The sequence below is a fragment of the Schistocerca piceifrons genome, chromosome 3, assembly GCF_021461385.2.
Source record: "Schistocerca piceifrons isolate TAMUIC-IGC-003096 chromosome 3, iqSchPice1.1, whole genome shotgun sequence".
In the NCBI taxonomy this organism is placed as follows: Eukaryota; Metazoa; Arthropoda; class Insecta; order Orthoptera; family Acrididae; genus Schistocerca; species Schistocerca piceifrons.
Window position 1 is genome coordinate 830892642 of NC_060140.1, and position 13644 is coordinate 830906285.

At 46.2% G+C, this 13644-nt stretch overlaps 1 pseudogene; it reads right to left on the reverse strand.

Moving 5' to 3' along the window:
• Positions 1 to 2046: 2046 nt before the first annotated feature.
• LOC124790925 lies at positions 2047 to 2164 on the reverse strand (annotated as a pseudogene).
• Positions 2165 to 13644: the final 11480 nt, after the last annotated feature.

Below are 13644 nucleotides of genomic sequence, written 5' to 3' on the forward strand. Positions count from 1 at the left end.
AAGCGCCTAGAACCGCTCGGCCACCTCGGCCGGCTACATTTGTGATAAAAGTGATCCCGTGAGAGAGCAACCGTTCCTCTTGTGGGAGCGTTACGTGGCCGGACGAGACGCGGCAGCCACCCAGCGCCGGCTGTGCATGGGCGGAGCTGCATATGCTGTGCTCCGCAGGCTGGAGTGAGCGAGTGCGTGGCACGTGGTACGTGGCGTGCGGCTTCCCGGCCCTGAGCCGTCCCGCGCCAGCCGCTATCGATTGGCCGTCGGGCGTCAGCCGCACACCGGCCTCTGCCTCTGCTTCGGCCGCGGCGTGCTGGTGCGCGCTCTCGCCGCTAGAGGGCGTCACTTTGCAGCGCCGCAACAGCTGACGGGGGCGGCGGAGGCGGCGGCGGTGGAGGCGGCGTCATTGATGGACCTCGGAGCCAGACAGCCGAGGCGGCGCGCTGTTGCACGGCTGCCTTAATTCAGGCGCAGATCTCACTGGAGGCGACACCGTATGCCATTACGGTATGCGATACAGAAGCAACCAGCGTCGGTGGACCGCGTAGAAACGTAGCTCACACTACCTATTTTAAGGACTACAAGACGTTACGGACTATAAGACGCATCTTAATTTTTAATAAGTTTTTTAAAAAATAACATTTTAACCATTTTTGTTATTAGAATGCAAAGGCAGAATTAAAAAATTTCTTAGTTTATAAAACCGAATTGACCTTTAAATCCCTAAAAATCGTCGTCTCAACTTTCTTCTTCTTCTTCCTCTTCGTCGTCCTCTTCATATATACAGGGTGAAAATTATTGAACCACATGAAATAAAATCGTCATAACTTGTGAACTTCACTGATCCCTACTGTATCTAGATAGAGCCTTTGCGTTTCCCTTTCTAGTTTCCCCACCAATTTCCCTGACATTCCACTCCCCTACTCGTAGAACGTTATCCTTTGGTTGATTTTTCACTCTTTTTCCCATGATCACCTACCTCTTGGCAGTCCCCTCCCGGAGATCCGCGTGGGGGACTATTAGAATGCAAAGGCAGAATAAAAAAATTCCTAGTTTATAAAACCGAACTGATCTTTAAATTCTTGTAAATCGTCATCTTAACTTCCTTTTTCTTCTTCCTCTTCGTCGTCCTCTTCATAAATACTGGGTGACAATTATTGAACTACCTGACATAAAATTGTCATAACTTATGAACTTCACTGACCCCTACTGTATCTAGATTGAGCCTTTGCATTTCCCTTTCTAGTTTCCCTACCACGTTCAAGCGTCTGACACTCCACACCCCTACTCGTACAACGTTATCCTCTGGTTGATTTTTCACTCTTTTTCCCATGGTCACCTCCCCCTTGGCAGTCCTCTCCCGGAGATCCAAATGGGGGACTATTCCGGAATCTTTTGCCAGTGGAGAGATGATCACGACACTTTTTCAGTTACAGACAACATGTCCTGTGGATACACGTTACGTGTCTTTAATGCAGTGGTTTCCATTGCCTTCTGCATCCTCATGCCGTTGAAAATCGTGGATTAAAAAGGGTTTAAGACAGGGCTGCAGTCTTTTGCCCCTACTGTTCAATATGTACATCGAAGAAGGAATGATGGAAATAAAACTCAGGTACAAGAGTGCCATTATAATTCACAGCAATTCTGACGTTGCGATTGATAATGGAAGCAAGACTAAAGAAAAATCAAGACACGTTCATAGGATTTGTCGAACTGCAAAAAGCTTTCGAGAAACTAAAATGGTGCAAGATGTTCGAAATTCTGAGAGAAATAGGGATAAACTGTAGGGAGAGACGGATAACATAAAATATGTGCAAAGGCCAAGAGGGAATAATAAGAGTGGACGACCAAGAACTAAGTTCACTCCGTCTTCAGGCCACAAGTGGCCATCCAACCGCCGTGTCAACCTCAGCTGAGGATGCGGATAGCAGAGGCGTGTGGTCAGCACACAGCTCTCCCGGTCGTCATGATGGTTTTCTTTGACCGGAACAGCTACTATTAGGTCGAGTAGCTCCTCAATTGGCATCACGAGGCTGAGTGCACCCCGAAAAATGGCAACAGCGCATGGCGGCCCGGATGGTCACCCATCCAAGTGCCGGTTACGCCCGACAGTGCTTAACTTCGGTGATCTGACGGGAACCGGTGTATCCACTGCGGCAAGGCCGTTCCCACAAGAACGAAGTGCTCGGATTAAAAAGGGTGTAAGACAGGGATGTAACCTTTCGCCCCTACCGTTCAATCTGTACATCGAAGAAGTGCTGATTGAAATAAAAGAGAGGTTCAGGAGTGGAACTAAAATTCAAGGTGAAAGGATATCAATGATACGATTCGCTGATCACATTGCTATCCTGAGTGAAAGGAAGATGAATTATATGATCTGCTGATTGGAATGAACAATCTAATGAGTACGGAATATGGACTGACAGTAAATCAAAGAGAGGCGAAAATAATGAAAAGTAGCAGTAATGAGAACAGCGAGAAATTTTAGATCAGGATTGATGGTCACGAAGTAGATGAAGGTAAACAATTGTACAGCCTAGGCAGCAAAATAACCAATGACGGACGGAGCAGCGAGGACATCAAAAGCAGACTAGCAGTGGCGAAAAGGTCAAGAGAAGACTACTAGTATGAAACATTAGGCCTTAATTCGAGGAAGAATGTTCTGAGAATGTACGTTTGGAGCACAGCATTGCATGCTAGTAAAAAATTGGACTTCGGGAAAACCGGAAAAGAAGAGAATTAAAGCATTTGAGATGTGCTGCTACAGACGAATATTGAAAATTAGTAGACTGGTAAAGAAATAATGAAGTTTTGCGCAGAATCGGAGTGGAAAGGAATATGTGAAAAACATTGACAAGGAGAAGGGCCAGGATGATAGGATATCTGTTAAGAAATGAGGTAATGACTTCAACGGTACTAGAGGGAGCTGTGGAGGGCAAAAACTGTACAGGAAGACAGAGATTGGAATACATACATCAAATAATTGAGGACGTAGGCTGCAAGGGCTACTCTGAGATGAAGAGGTTGTCACAGGAAAGCAATTCGTGGCGGGCCGCATCAAACCAGTCAGAAGACTGATGATAAAAAAAAAAAAAAAAAAAAAAAAAAAAAAAAAAAAAAAAAAAAAAAAAAAAAAAACCTTCTGAACAGTTTTCGTTAGGACGCTCAAACTGCACGATTGGCCGCGGGGTATGATGGGAAATAGTATGTGCGTGTATGGTTTGGTTTAGTGACGAAGCCCACTTTCATTTGGATGGGTTCGTCAATAAACAAAACCTGGTCATTTGGGGGACTGAGAACCGGCATTTCGCGATCGAAAAGTCTCTTCACCCTCAACGGGCGACTGTGTGGCGTGCAGTCTTCAGTCACGGAATAATCGGTGCGATATTTCTCGATGGCTCTGTGACTACCGAATGTTACGTTAAGGTTTTGGAAGATGATTTCATCCCCATTACCTAAAGTGTCACTGATTTCGACAAGACGTGGTTCATGCTCAACCTCATCGAAGCAGGAGAGTGTTTGATGTACTAGAGGAGCACTTTGGGGACCGCATTCTGGTTCTGGGGTACCCAGAGGCCATTGACATGGGTCTCTATTGGCCGCCATATCCTCAGGATATGAACACATGCGACTCCTTTGTGTCGGGATATATTAAAGGCAAGGTGTACAGCAATAAACACAAATCCCTTGCTGAGCTGAAAATAGCCATTCAGGAGGTCATCGACAGCATCGATGATCCGACACTTCAGCGAGTCATGCAGAATTTCGCTATTCGTCGCGTCACATCATCGCCAATGATGGCACGCATATAGAACACGTCAAAACCAAAATCCGAATAACTGTAGTGGCGTTTAGGTGGTCTAGGGGTAGCGTCTTTGATTCATAATCAAAACGTCTTCGGTCTCGGGTTCGATCCCCGCCACTGCCTAAATTTTGATAAATAATCAGCATTGGCAGCCGAAGACTTCCGGCATAAGAAGTCAGCCTCATTCTGCCAACGGCCTTGTCAAAGAGGGCGGAGGAGCGGATAAGAGGTTCAGGGCACTCTCTTGTCCTAGGGGTGGGAAATTGTCCCTAAAGGCGGAAGAATCAGCAATGATCAACGACATGAGGATGCAGAAGGCAATGGAAACCACCGCATTAAAGACACGTAACGTGTATCCACAGGACATGTGGCCTGTAATTGAAGAAGTGTCATGATGATCTCTCCATTGGCAAAACATTCCGGAATAGTCCCCCATTCGGATCTCCGGGAGGGGACTGCCAAGGGGGAGGTTACCATGAGAAAAAGACTGAATAATCTACGAAAGGATAACGTTCTACGAGTCTGGGCGTGGAATGTCAGAAGCTTGAACGTGGTAGGGAAACTAGAAAATCTGAAAAGGAAAATGCAAAGGCTCAATCTAGATATAGTAGGGGGTCAGTGAAGTGAAGTGGAAGGAAGACAAGGATTTCTGGTCCGATGAGTATCGGGTAATATCAACAGCAGCAGAAAATGGTATAACAGGTGTAGGATTCGTTATGAATAGGAAGGTAGGGCAGAGGGTCTGTTACTGTGAACAGTTCAGTGACCGGGTTGTTCTAATCAGAATCGACAGCAGACCAACACCGACAACGATAGTTCAGGTATACATGCCGACGTCGCAAGCCGAAGATGAACAGATAGAGAAAGTGTATGAGGATATTGAAAGGGGGGGCGAAAATCTAATAGTCATGGGCGACTGGAATGCAGTTGTAGGGGAAGGAGTAGAAGAAAAGGTTACAGGAGAATATGGGCTTGGGACAAGGAATGAAAGAGGAGAAAGACTAATTGAGTTCTGTAACAAGTTTCAGCTAGTAATAGCGAATACCCTGTTCAAGAATCACAAGAGGAGGAGGTATACTTGGAAAAGGCCTGGAAATACGGGAAGATTTCAATTAGATTACATCATGGTCAGACAGAGATTCCGAAATCAGATACTGGATTGTAAGGCGTATCCAAGAGCAGATATAGACTCAGATCACAATATAGTAGTGATGAAGAGTAGGCTGAAGTTCAAGACATTAGTCAGGAAGAATCAATACGCAAAGAAGTGGGATACGGAAGTACTAAGGAATGACGAGATACGTTTCAAGTTCTCTAACGCTATAGATACACCAATAAGGAATAGCGCAGTAGGCAGTACAGTTGAAGAGGAATGGACATCTCTAAAAAGGGCCATCACAGAAGTTGGGATGGAAACATAGATACAAAGAAGGTAGCTGCGAAGAAACCATGGGTAACAGAAGAAATACTTCAGTTGATTGATGAAAGGAGGAAGTACAAAGATGTTCCGGGAAAATCAGGAATACAGAAATACAAGTCGCTGAGGAATGAAATAAATAGGAAGTGCAGGGAAGGTAAGACGAAATGGCTGCAGGAAAAATGTGAAGACATCGAAAAAGATATGATTGTCGGAAGGACAGACTCAGCATACAGGAAAGTCAAAACAACCTTTGGTGACATTAAAAGCAACGGTGGTAACATTAAGAGTGCAACGGGAATTCCACTGTTAAATGCAGAGGAGAGAGCAGATAGGTGGAAAGAATACATTGAAAGCCTCTATGAGGGTGAAGATTTGTCTGATGTGACAGAAGAAGAAACAGGAGTCGATTTAGAAGAGATAGGGGATCCAGTATTAGAATCGGAATTTAAAAGAGCTTTGGAGGACTTACGGTCAAATAAGGCAGAAGGGATAGATAACATTCCATCAGAATTTCTAAAATCATTGGGGGAAGTGGCAACAAAACGACTATTCACGTTGGTGTGTAGAATATATGAGTCTGGCGATGTACCATCTGACTTTCGGAAAACCATCATCCACACAATTCCGAAGACGGCAAGAGCTGACAAGTGCGAGAATTATCGCACAATCAGCCTAACAGCTCATGCATCGAAGCTGCTTACAAGAATAATATACAGAAGAATGAAAAAGAAAATTGAGAATGCACTAGGTGAAGATCAGTTTGGCTTTAGGAAAAGCAAAGGGACGAGAGAGGCAATTCTGACGTTACGGCTAATAATGGAAGCAAGGCTAAAGAAAAATCAAGACACTTTCATAGGATTTGTCGACCTGGAAAAAGCGTTCGACAATATAAAATGGTGCAAGCTGTTCGAGATTCTGAAAAAAGTAGGGGTAAGCTATAGGGAGAGACGGGTCATATACAATGTGTACAACAACCAAGAGGGAATAATGAGTTGATGATCAAGAACGAAGTGCTCGTATTAAGAAGGGTGTGAGACAAGGCTGTAGCCTTTCGACCCTACTCTTCAATCTGTACATCGAGGAAGCAATGATGGAAATAAAAGAAAGGTTCAGGAGTGGAATTAAAATACAAGGTGAAAGGATATCAATGATACGATTCGCTGATGACATTGCTATCCTGAGTGAAAGTGAAGAAGAATTAAATGGTCTGCTGAACGGAATGAACAGTCTAATGAGTATACAGTATGGTTTGATTGTAAATCGGAGAAAGACGAAGGTAATGAGAAGTAGTAGAAATGAGAACAGCGAGAAACTTAACATCAGGATTGATGGTCACGAAGTCAATGAAGTTAAGGAATTCTGCTACCTAGGCAGTGAAATAACCAATGACGGACGGAGCAAGGAGGACATCAAAAGCAGACTCGCTATGGCAAAAAAGGCATTTCTGGCCAAGAGAAGTCTACTAATATCAAATACCGGCCTTAACTTGAGGAAGAAATTTCTGAGGATGTATGTCTGGAGTACAGCATTGTATGGTAGTGAAACATGGACTGTGGGAAAACCGGAACAGAAGAGAATCGAAGCATTTGAGATGTGGTGCTATAGACGAATGTTGAAAATTAGGTGGACTGATAAGGTAAGGAATGAATAGGTTCTACACAGAATCGGAGAGGAAAGGAATATGTGGAAAACACTGATAAGGAGAAGGGACAGGATGATAGGACATCTGCTAAGACATGTGGGAATGACTTCCATGGTACTAGAGGGAGCTGTAGAGGGCAAAAACTGTAGAGGAAGACAGAGATTGGAATACGTCAAGCAAATAATTGAGGACGTAGGTTGCAAGTACTACTCTGAGATGAAGAGGTTAGCACAGGAAAGGAATTCGTGGCGAGCCGCATCAAACCAGTCAGTAGACTGATGACCAAAAAAAAAAAAAAAAAAGTGTGTGCACGCCGTGGTTTGTAACTAATTTACGTTTCCTTTCATACAGTTCAATAATTGTCACCCTACATTAACAAAACCAACAAACTGCATGGACGGATTCCTGATTGAAAATGGAGGAAGGAACATGCTATGAACATGTGTCCGGAAATGTATTGTTGCGACCATAGGTAACACTCATGAATGACGTTTCTCTGACCATGTGCCGTGTGTCCCTTGTTTGTTGCAGACTGGGCGATTGACGAGCGAACTGTAAGCAGCAGACTGGTCTGGTATTCATGTCGGGAACAGGCCGAGATGGTGTTTATGTACGGCCAAGCAGGTGGGAACGATAGAGAGGCAGCACGGTTATACTACACAAGTACCTTCACAGACACCAACCACATTACAGAACATTTCAAGCACTTTTTGGGCGTTGGTGTGATCTTGGGTGCTTTCAGAAAGACGAAGGGGCTGGACTATGATCGTACATCAGATTTGGGGCTTATACTAGGGCGCGTCTCAATATCCCGTAGAACCCGGTCCTCAAAATCTCGTATACGCACAGTCCGTCGCCTCCCTGCACGTTCGTCTGTCTGAAAGAACCCATGGTCACACAAACACCCAAAAAGGGCTTGAATGCTATGTAATGATATTGGTGTCTGTGAAGGTACTTGTTTTAGTGTAGCCGTGCTGCCTCTCGACTACTTCTGTCTGCATGGCCATGCACAAACACCATCGCAGTTTGTTCCCGACATGAATACCCGACTCTTCTGCTGCTTGCAGTACGCTGCGTCAATCAGACAGCAAGGAACACAGGTCACGTGGTCAGAGGAACTGTCATTCGTCAGCACCATCTACGTGACAACGATGCATCTCCGCACACATGTGCACAGGACCATTTTTCCTCTATTTCCGGCCACGAATCGGTCCTTGCATTTTGTCGCTTTTATTAATGTTCGCCCTGTATGTTATTGCAGTCTTATAAAGTGCACCTTTCTGAAATACGTCACTTTTTGGTGAATCCCAGAAAGATACCATGCGTTTTGTCTGTCATCCACTCGTTATTTCTCAGTAGCTGGATAGTATTCTCACGTACGTCTGCCAGCTTATTACATTTTACTTTGTAAAACGACGCATTTTTACTCCCGGCTCCTGGATTTCTCCCTTACCATCTGCGCCCATCCTGTCTGCCTCTCCCCCACCCTCACCTACCTTGGCCTCACCATTGACCATCACCTCACCTGGATTCCTCATCTCCGCTCCATCCAATCCACAGCCCACAACCACCTCCGACTCCTCAAATCCTCTGTTATGCCAGTCCCGCCTGGATATCCGCCCCCCCCCCCCCCAAATTCTATAAGTCGCTCCAGATCCTCGACTGCCATGCACTCCGCCTCACCTTCTGTGTACACCTCCCGTCCCCCACGCAGATCCTCTACAACCTCATTCCTTTCCCCCTCTGCTCCTATTCCTCGAACATATCCGCATGCTCTACACCTCCCGCTGCCTTGATCCGCCTCACCCCCTGGCCCCTGGTTGCTCCTCTCAATCCCTGCCCTCTGCCACACCTTCACTGTTGTGTCCTCCCCTACCCTCCATCTCTACACCCTTCATCTCCTTTCCCAAGGTGGCTTCCGTCAACTCCCCTCCCGGATGATGTCCTCGGTCCCTCCATTTATCCCTCTTATCAACTCTGATCCTCACCCCCCCCCTCCTTTCCTTTGTCCTTTCCCCGGGCTCCCTCTTCCCCTCTTCCATCCTGTTTTCTCCCCACCTAACCTCTCTCTGCCTCCCACCCCCCCCCCCCGGGTCCTTTTGTACACCTCTCCTCTGATTTTCCCCACTCTCTGACGCATCTGCCCAGCACCCGCCCCTCTCTTATGGGTCCTCGTCCTCCATCAGCTCCTTTCCCCCCTCCCCCTGCACTTCGTTTTTTCCTCTCCTTCCCCCCTTTCCTTTCCCGTCATCTGTCCAGGGTCCCCCCATCTGCCCTCAGCTGTGGTATATCATATTTGTGCCAATTTTTTAGTGCAGTGTTCAAGTGAGCGTTCAGGAGGAGGAGGAGGAGGAGGAGGATATTGGTGTTTAACGTCCCGTCGACAACAAGGTCATTAGAGACGGAGCACAAGCTCGGATTAGGGAAGGATGGGGAAGGAAGTCGGCCGTGCCCTTTCGAAGGAACCATCCCGGCATTTGCCTGGAGTGATCTAGGGAAATCACGGAAAACCTAAATCAGGATGGCCGGACGGGGGATTGAACCGTCGTCCTCCTAAATGTTCAGTGTCGCCGTGTTTTTTTAATTGTCTGTCTATTATTTTACCTGTCTGCTTCATATGTATTATATTAGCGTCATCAACCCTTTGTTCTATGTTTTAAGTTCCACGATTTTTCCGCCATTTTACCACTGCCGCGCGACCGCTACGGTGGCAGGTTCGAATCCTGCCTCGGGCATGGATGTGTGTGACGTCCTTAGGTTAGTGAGGTTTAAGCAGTTCTACGTTCTAGAGACTGATGACCTCAGAAGTTAAGTCCCATAGTGCTCAGAGCCATTTGAACCATTTTGTTGACAAACAACGCTCAGTTTAGCTATTTTCCCTTCCCAACAGTTGCATTAACCGTTGAACTACAAGAAAAAGTGTTACATGTAAAACAGTGTGCGAGTCACGAACAGCAAAGTGACTACTAGAGTGGAAGATATGCTATTATTTCAAACACGCTAGTGCGTGACCACAGCTCATTAACTTTTGCGGAATCAACGGTACATAACAGATATTGCACATGCAGCAGGGAATGGACAAAGATGAAATTGGTCTGTCATTGTTTATGCAATAAACACATATTGGCTGCCATGGATCACCGCAAACAAAGACTATGGCAACGCTTAAACTAACATAGTAAAAGTTACATCCTCTAAAATAAGGTACCGAAATATGAATAGCTGTGTCAGAGTTTTATAGTAGTTTATTAGTTCGTGAAAATAGTCAAAAATTGCCACAAGACTACATTTGTTGACAAATTGCGGAGGCGTGCATTTGAGATATGGTCGTCCGGCGCAGAAAGGAGTCTTCGTGTTTATTCTTGAGTCTGTATGCTGTGGGAACAGTCCTACTGGGCGCAGGATGCTATCGTGACCACACTGAAAGTTCGCCCACGCGTAACATCGATTACGGATGATCGATTCGTTCGTGAATGCCGGAAGAAACAGGTGAGTAGCTCCAAACCAGCAATGCGCAGGTGGAGGTTGTGACGCTGGCCGATCTGTAATCGACGGTAGAGTTCACAGACGCGCTTTCAAGCAGAGGGTCAGAATTTCAGAATATCAGGACACGTACGTGCTTATCCAGCATCAAAGAAATGAGCACTGAAAATTATCCGGAATACATGTAGCTTTAGACACAAGAGTTACGACAGTTAGTCATCACACATGAGCTCATAGTTCTTGTTCCTGTTCTAGACGCGAATAAGCCCAGAGAGAAGCAAGAAGTGTTCAACATCCGTCCAGAGCGATTGCAGGGTCGTGTGTGAGATAAGCATCGCATGTTTGAAGGAGAACCTTGTCAGAAGAATGTACGGACCTCTAGATTCCTTTGCATATAATCATAATTTTTCAGACGTGTAGAGAGCTAAGTTAGACGATTTCATACAAGAGTAAGGAGAAGTGGTCTTTCTCGATGACGAAAACTTAAGTTTATACACTCCTGGAAATGGAAAAAAGAACACATTGACACCGATGTGTCAGACCCACCATACTTGCTCCGGACACTGCGAGAGGGCTGTACAAGCAATGATCACACGCACGGCACAGCGGACACACCAGGAACCGCGGTGTTGGCCGTCGAATGGCGCTAGCTGCGCAGCATTTGTGCACCGCCGCCGTCAGTGTCAGCCAGTTTGCCGTGGCATACGGAGCTCCATCGCAGTCTTTAACACTGGTAGCATGCCGCGACAGCGTGGACGTGAACCGTATGTGCAGTTGACGGACTTTGAGCGAGGGCGTATAGTGGGCATGCGGGAGGCCGGGTGGACGTACCGCCGAATTGCTCAACACGTGGGGCGTGAGGTCTCCACAGTACATCGATGTTGTCGCCAGTGGTCGGCGGAAGGTGCACGTGCCCGTCGACCTGGGACCGGACCGCAGCGACGCACGGATGCACGCCAAGACCGTAGGATCCTACGCAGTGCCGTAGGGGACCGCACCGCCACTTCCCAGCAAATTAGGGACACTGTTGCTCCTGGGGTATCGGCGAGGACCATTCGCAACCGTCTCCATGAAGCTGGGCTACGGTCCCGCACACCGTTAGGCCGTCTTCCGCTCACGCCCCAACATCGTGCAGCCCGCCTCCAGTGGTGTCGCGACAGGCGTGAATGGAGGGACGAATGGAGACGTGTCGTCTTCAGCGATGAGAGTCGCTTCTGCCTTGGTGCCAATGATGGTCGTATGCGTGTTTGGCGCCGTGCAGGTGAGCGCCACAATCAGGACTGCATACGACCGAGGCACACAGGGCCAACACCCGGCATCATGGTGTGGGGAGCGATCTCCTACACTGGCCGTACACCACTGGTGATCGTCGAGGGGACACTGAATAGTGCACGGTACATCCAAACCGTCATCGAACCCATCGTTCTACCATTTCTAGACCGGCAAGGGAATTTGCTGTTCCAACAGGACAATGCACGTCCGCATGTATCCCGTGCCACCCAATGTGCTCTAGAAGGTGTAAGTCAACTACCCTGGCCAGCAAGATCTCCGGATCTGTCCCCCATTGAGCATGTTTGGGACTGGATGAAGCGTCGTCTCACGCGGTCTGCACGTCCAGCACGAACGCTGGTCCAACTGAGGCGCCAGGTGGAAATGGCATGGCAAGCCGTTCCACAGGACTACATCCAGCATCTCTACGATCGTCTCCATGGGAGAATAGCAGCCTGCATTGCTGCGAAAGGTGGATATACACTGTATTAGTGCCGACATTGTGCATGCTCTGTTGCCTGTGTCTATGTGCCTGTGGTTCTGTCAGTGTGATCATGTGATGTATCTGACCCCTGGAATGTGTCAATAAAGTTTCCCCTTCCTGGGACAATGAATTCACGGTGTTCTTATTTCAATTTCCAGGAGTGTATTAACACAGTCAAGTTACCTTACAGTGTTAGGAGTGTTATCATAGCAAACACCCGCGGACTAACCTTTTTCATAGCGAGTTTTATTCTACGTGTCTAGCCTCTTAGATCATTCTCACAAGAACGTTAAGGAGTACTTATTCTCCAACATAATAATTTTCATCGCTATAAGAGTTTCAAGTCTCATAGGAGCTTAAGACGTACTATACTTTAAGAATAGTAAAGTCACTTTTGGACAAACACTATAACACTAAAAATTATGTGTCTTCATATGCATAAGCTCTATGACTTCCAATGCCACCAATATCGCCGTTAAATTAAAAAAGGGGAAGTATATAGAAATTTATGGAACACTGATTTGCAAATAAATTCTAATCTACGATTAATTTTTTCGCAGTGCAGGAAGCTGTTGAATTCTGAGAGATCTGCATTCTCCTTCCGCAGCCGAAGGATCATGGCAATAGGAAAAAGTTACTGTTTCTGTTGGTTTTGTTGGCCCCTATTACCGAGTTAATGCGGACCAGAGAATGCACGAAAACCGAAAGCCACGGCTAATCCAAAATACATACGTATTTACTGTCTTTACGAAACATGTTAAACGTCACATCTGAAAACGCATTGACTGCTTTCACGTTACTCGCCAGAAATTGACAATTTATTTACAAATTACACTTACAGTGTACCGTATTTCGTATCCCTTGCTTTCAGTTCGGTTTCGAGAAGTAATCGTCCATTTCTTTCTGTTTCTCATCCACTTTTTTCCTGACAATTCTCATTTGCCGGGGAGTCAAAGCATCAGAATAATTAAACGAATTTAGTCCAGCATATTCCAACAGATCGACGCATCTAAATTGATCGGGCTGCGTGATAATGGTTTCCTCGAACATTCTTTGCTCTCTTCCTACATCTACATCTGCATAACTGCTCTGCAGTTTACAATTAAGTGCTTTGGTTAGGGTTCATCGAACAACCTTCAAGCTATTTCTCTACTGTTGTACTCTAGAACAGCGCACAGGAAAAACGAATACTTAAATCTTCCCATGCGAGCTTTTTTTTTCCTTATTTTATTATGACGATTATTTCTCCCTGTGCAGGTGAACGCCCACAAAAGATTTTCGCATTGGGAGGAGGAAGTTGATGATTGAAATTTCGTGAAAAGATCTCGCCGCAACGAAAAACGCCTTTGCTTTAATGGTTGCCAACCCAACACGTTTATCATATCCGTGACACTCTCACCCCTGTTTCGCGATAATATCTTTGTGCTTTTTTAATGTCCTCCGTCAATCCTATCTGGTAAGGACCCCATACCGTACAAAAATCCTCCAGCAGAGAACAGACAGTAGTGGAGCCAGTCTCTTTATCAGACGTGTTGCATCCTTGAAGT